This window comes from Manis pentadactyla, chromosome 12 (genome assembly GCF_030020395.1).
Source record: "Manis pentadactyla isolate mManPen7 chromosome 12, mManPen7.hap1, whole genome shotgun sequence".
Taxonomy (NCBI): domain Eukaryota; kingdom Metazoa; phylum Chordata; class Mammalia; order Pholidota; family Manidae; genus Manis; species Manis pentadactyla.
In genome coordinates, this window is record NC_080030.1 from 106733822 (window position 1) to 106739897 (window position 6076).

Genomic DNA, 6076 nt, shown 5'->3' on the forward strand with positions numbered 1-6076 from the left:
AAGAACTTTAAAAGATAGGGAACTTGCAGAATACAGACAGGCAAAGGGACGACAAATATTCCAAGCAGAGCAAAATAGCATCAGCAAAGGCAGGACTGGGCAGGAGCCACATATATACCAACTTTTTAGGAAACTCTGGGTTAGGAGGAGTAGATAATGAAAGAGCTGACACTGTGACATATTTTAATGTCACATGTGATCCTAGGCAAGTCACTTTACTTCACTAAGCCTAAATTCCCTTACCTATAAAACTTATTGAAAAAAAATTTTTAATTAAAAAAATCTGTAAAATGTCTGACACGGTACTAGACATGTCATAAATGCCAAGAAGTAAAGCAATTATGGTTTCAAATCTGCAAATATAAAATAAGACTAGTTCATGAACCAAATAAGATTGTGGGTTCTCAATTTCATCCACCAAGCCTCAAGAACCTGTAAGGTTTTATAATGGGGAAATAAAAACAGTTACCCGGTAGCAGTGCACAAAAGGAGATGCCGACCCAGAGAGAAGATAGCCAGTTAACAAGGTCAGCAACTAAGGCACACAGCAATGAGGGCCTGACCCAATGACAAGGGACAGGAAAGACCTCACGTGAACAGAATGAATAAAAGCTGGTGAAAACCTGGCTGACAGACAAAGAACAGAACAGGAAAGATTAAATGCTGGCAGCAGGGAATACAGTAAGGCAGTTAAGGGATTTGGAAATAAAACTGAATGGGTTTAAACCCTGACTTCCGCTATAAAAGTTGTGTGAAACAAACCTGACATCTCTGAACCCTGTATTTGTAAACTGAGGATCGTTCTCATTTCAGAGGGCACTTGGGTGTTTAGCACCTGGTAACCACTCAATAAATGGCTCATATTTAATACATGGTTTCCTCGTGCATCCATGCCCCTCAGCTTGAATACCCTTTTTCTCTTCCTTTGGCCAATTCTTAATCCTCTTTTAAGAAGTCACCTGAACATCAGCTCTTTGGGAAGCCTTCCGCTAAGCAACCTCCATTCTCACTATTTCTATGACCACATGTAATAACTATGCATTGCAGTTACTTTACCTTATCTGTTTCGGACCCCACCCCACACTGAACTGTGAGTTCCTCGGCAGCAAACTGAGTCATATTTATCTTTGTATCCTCAATATTTGTATAATTAGCACATAGCAGACTCTGCCATTTGTGTTAAACAACTGGAAAATATATAAAATATGTAAGTCCAAAAGTTATACTATACTAGCTACTTAAGAAATTTTTCCACCTAAACTCTTTTCAAAATTAGTACAATCACCCTTTAAATTTGGAAAGTTTCATTATTTTAGAAAAATAGTTTTCTCTCTCATATATACACTACACTGTCATGTCACCACCACGCATCGAACTTCAAAGGCAACGTTTAGGAAGCACCACAGAGGTGGTCGGTCTACCTAGAAGTGAGCTTCTCCAGGGCCGGAGCCACTTCTTGGTTGCTGTGTTCTTGGCATCAAGCTAAGGGCCTAGGACAGAGCAGGCGCCCCACCAGCATTTAGCAAATAGCACAGTAAGTAGGATAAAGATTCAGCACTCGGTTAACAGCGCCTTTCACGCTATAAATCGAGGAAGACTAACCTACACTGGCAGCTACTTTGCACACAAAATCCTCAACTACCTAGAAACTACCTTACATGTCAAATACCTATTAGCATAAATTTGTAAACATCGTAAAATAACAATTTCTGCTGGCTGGTCTCCCTCTAAATTCCTGAGCCCTAGCCTCAAAGCAGGCCCTGAGTACTGGCCAGCATTCTGACATTTCCGTAGTCCATGTATTCTCCCACTGTCCTGAACACCATCTCCTGCCTTCTCTCTCCTCAAATGTTTACATCTCCCTGACTCTCGGTCAATGACCTGGATTTCTATTTCCTTTTATCCCATTCCTAAGGATAAGTGGTTATCAACAAGTGTTTTAAAGAACAGCCCCAGCCCCACCCCAACCCCAGGAGGACAGTTGTAAATGTCTCCACTTTCCTCCAAATGTTGAAGGGGACCGAAGCTCAGTCCTTGAATCAGGCCTCTGCAGGTGTCTCATGGGTTTAAACATCATTTATACACCAACTAGTCCCTCATTTGTATCTTCAGGTCAGGCTTTTCTTCTGAACCTGAGTTTCACATATGCTCCTGCATACTGACATTTCACTTGGAAATTTAGCATGTGCAAAACTGAAAATGATTTCAGATCTCACTCCCTCTTCTCCCTGGTATCCCAAGGTCTTCCCAAATTTACCAAGTGATAACTCTGTTCTTGAGTTGCTGCAGCCATGAACCTTGTAGTCATCCTTGACCCCTCTTCACACAGGTTGGCTCCAGCTTAGACACAAGCCCAGAATCAGACCATTTCTCACCGCCTCCGCTATTACCACACTAGGCCACGAGTCACCTTGACCTTTAACCTGAGTAATGCGATGGCCTACTAAGTGTCATTATTTCTGCCCTTGTTGCAGACAGACAACACAGCAATCAGAAAGCTGCCAAGCCAGATCAGTTTAACCCTTTACCCAAAATCCTACGATCTCAGTCAAAGGAAAAACTAAAGTTCTTACAAAGTCTTACAAAGGCTCTACGTGACCCGGCGCCATTCGGACCTGATTGTCTACTTCTCCCGTCTCTGGCTTGCTCACTTCCAGCCGAGAGGGCTGGTGTGCCCTGCCTCAGGGCCTCTGCTTGATCCGATGGCTATTCCCACCTCATCCCTCCGTGCGCTCTGCCACATCACCTTGAAGTTTCTGCTCCAGTATCTTTCTGGGAGCCACCACTGACTTTCCCTGTCACCAGCACTATCCCTTCCTCTTCACTGCTTTACTTTTTCTCACAAGCACTGTGACCACCTGACGTGTATTTTAATCCATGTTTAAATGAATGTCTTTCCGCACACCCTCCAAGTAAACTTCAGGATGGCAGGAGTCCTTCTGGCTGTTCTCCATTGCTCTGTTTACTTTTTGTTCATTGCCTGGTACACAGCAGGCACTCAGGATTTGTTAAGTGAATAAAGAGAACCTACGCTTTAAGTGTGGACATATTCTAAAAACTCATTTACACAGTACCATGCTGTTCATTTCCCCCAGATTTTAACCAGCTTGCGTCTGAGGATCACGGCACATGGTTAAATCTACGGTAAAACTCTAAAATTCCCCTCAAGGACTACTACCCTCAGCCCAACATCTTTACTTTTAAATTCAACATTCAAGCAACAACTCCCTCTAAGGAAATCACAAGCAATTCGGTGCAGATCCAAGACCCGCCCTACCAAAGTCTCCGAGACCCGTCAATTCTGGAAGGCCTGGGAAGCCCTGACTGACAGTCCCCGGGTTCTGATGCTGAGGACACGCTGGTCCTCTTCACCCCTCCGAAAAACAGAGAACCAATCTAGTCGCCCGGTGTTCCTCCAGTTTAGATATGATCGGAAAACAGTCCAAAGTATACTTCAAGTGTGTGAAAGTGCTTTGCCAAAAGAAACAGTTGTGTAAGCCTTAAATATTATGATGATGATGATGATACTTAATGCGAAGATAAACTGGAGGAAATACCACCACATTCGGATAGATTCGAACAGCCTGTGAAAAAATGAAGATTTAAATAACCGCCCCAGGAAAAATGCAAGTCCTGAACTGCACCCTGCAGCCTGCCGGGGACCCGGGCTCCCTACGGCAGTTCGTCGCAGACGCGCGCCCCAGGGAGGCCGTCCGGCTACACCCCCGCCGGCCGCGGGCTGCAGGGCGGCGTCGGGCCAACCCCACCCCCCGGAGCCGCCTCCAGCCGCCACCGCCGCCGCGGCCACCAGCCCCTCCTGCCACGGCTGCCGGGCACCTCCCGGCCCTCCTCCTCCGCGCGCTTCCTCACCCGGGACGGGCACACACACCCTGCCAGCGGCGCCGGCTCCTCCTCCGGCTGCCCGCACGAATCGCGGGTCCCGGGCTCTGCCGAGGCGGCGGCCGAGGGTGTCCGACACACGGCCCTGCACAGGCAGGCGAGCAGGCGGCCCCGAGAGCCCGCGCAGCCGCAGACGGCACCGGCGCCGAGGGCGCGGCCGAGCCCCGCTGCACTTCCGCCCTCCGGGTGCCCGCAGACCCGACCCGCAACGCCGCGGAGCCCTGCAAGCTCACGGAGAGTCCGGCTCCCCCAGGCGCCCAGAGATGACGTCAAGGACAACGTGGCCCGCCCTCCGCGCTCGGCCCCGCCCCCGCGAGGAGGCCGGAACTGCTCGGGAGCATGCGCTGGCGGAGCGGGCCCCTGAGCGCGGCGGGCAGTGCCCCCCGGCAGGTCCGGGTCCCGGCCGCCGCGCGCCTCGCTCGGTCACTGGTGTCCGGGAGGTGACAGTCCTGCCAGAGTGTCGGAAACACTAAGCCACGCTTCTCTGACGCTTGATCTCGGCATCCCGCTCCTCCAGGCTTCACAGAATATTAGTAATATTAATAAAATAATTGGTTTGGGGGAATTTTTTTTTGTATTTGCACTGACTGAAACAAAAACCGCCGCGTCTGGGAGAATCGCTTGTTCCGGCCGCTCTCGGGCGTCTCCCCGAGCGTGGCCGTGGCCACTGTCGGGCCCGCGCTCACAGCAGGGTCTCCGCGGACTCGCCGGGAGCTGTTTGTCCGGAGGAGCGTCCGCCGAGCCCTGGGAGCCCGGGCGTGGCCGGGGGCGCGGCCTGGGGCCTCCGGAGGCGGCCGGGCTTCTTAGCGTTTTCCTCTGTTTCCTCATTTGATCTCCTTAACTTTGTCAGAGTCGTGGCCCGGGTTAATAGCCGCATGGATCAGAAGATGACTAAAATACGGCAGTGTTGGAGCCCCCCATCCATCCCGTAGGGTGTATCAGTATCTTACTCGGAGAAAGTAACAAGCAATTGGAAAACTTATTCCTAAAGAGGGTTTGATTGGCGCATTTAGCGTTTTTCTCTTAATTATATGCACGCCATACAACGTAATGCTAGGCATCCTAAGTAAATACTGTGGTGAAACGCAAAATAGTTTCCTAGCAGTTGGAAGATTAAAGAAATCTTAGTAGTAGCACGGGATTCTTTTAAAAAGAAAAATCTTGGACGGGTAGCACTTGAAAAAGTTTGAAAGCCACAATCTGGTCCATTCCCCTTACTCAATGCAGAAATTCCCTCTATAGTATTTCCAACGGGCAGCCTCTGTAAAAAAGCTCTTGCAGTGAAGGTGCCGTACCTTCCCAATGGTAGTCAAAGTATATGGAATTCATTCTGAACTGTATCCAAAATAATTAGATGAATTGATGGACGAGTAGAGAGATGGGCAGATGGAGAACTATGCGACAATACAAGCGCAGCAGTGTTAACGGTAGAATCTAGGTGGTGGGTTTATGGGGCTCTCACTCTCAAATTCTTTCAACTTTGCTCTATGTCTGAAAATTTTTCTAATAACATTATGGAGCATGGGGGGATGTATATGGAGAACCTAATAGGGAGAAAGTGATTGCATTGATCTAAACTCCAGCTTCCTGTAACTTTAAGACTTGACTGTTTTCTTTTCTTCCTCTTCTTGTCCTTCCACAACCCCACAGCTACAACCAATGATAGACATATCCATCCTGTTCTAGCAGACAGCACTTCAGATAGGAATAGATAGCTCTCACGCCGCACAGCCCACTCGGGTAAACATTGCCAGTTCTTTCAGCCATGTCTTCCATGACATATCTGTCCTCTGGATATGGTCCAGTTATCAGTGTCCCTATTAAATGGTTGTACTTTTTCCCATCTCATGTTATGCTCCTTGAGCCAACTTTGGAAGTAAGAATTCTGCATTTGTTCATTATCACTTCCACATGTTAACATTGTGTCATCTCTCTTAATCAGCTGTGCTACACCTTTTAAGGTTTTTTCCTATGAAAATAACTTTCAAAGAGCTCTTTTTGATTGGCCTTACCATTCTGCCCCAAACCTCATGTTCATTCCGGGTGACTCTTAGGTCATTTGACTTGTGTGGATTTGCTTATCAAGTACTTCTCGCACCAAAAGTCAAATACACAAACCTTCCAAAATTATGGGTTCAAAGAAGAGATTCCAAAGAAGTCTCTGTTAACAGTATGC

General features: G+C 47.9%; 1 protein-coding gene across 4 annotated transcripts in view; it reads right to left on the reverse strand.

The window, feature by feature from the left end:
• Positions 1–4093, reverse strand: part of ATG5 (autophagy related 5) — a 91764-nt gene extending 87671 nt beyond the window's left edge. For 3 of the 4 annotated variants that reach the window (XM_036902875.2, XM_057489456.1, XM_057489458.1), the window contains exon 1: positions 3871–4093. The gene's annotated coding sequence lies outside the window, so the exon portion shown is untranslated. The remainder of the gene's footprint in view (positions 1–3870) is intronic. The other variant, XM_057489457.1, reaches the window with a different exon arrangement.
• Positions 4094–6076: the final 1983 nt, after the last annotated feature.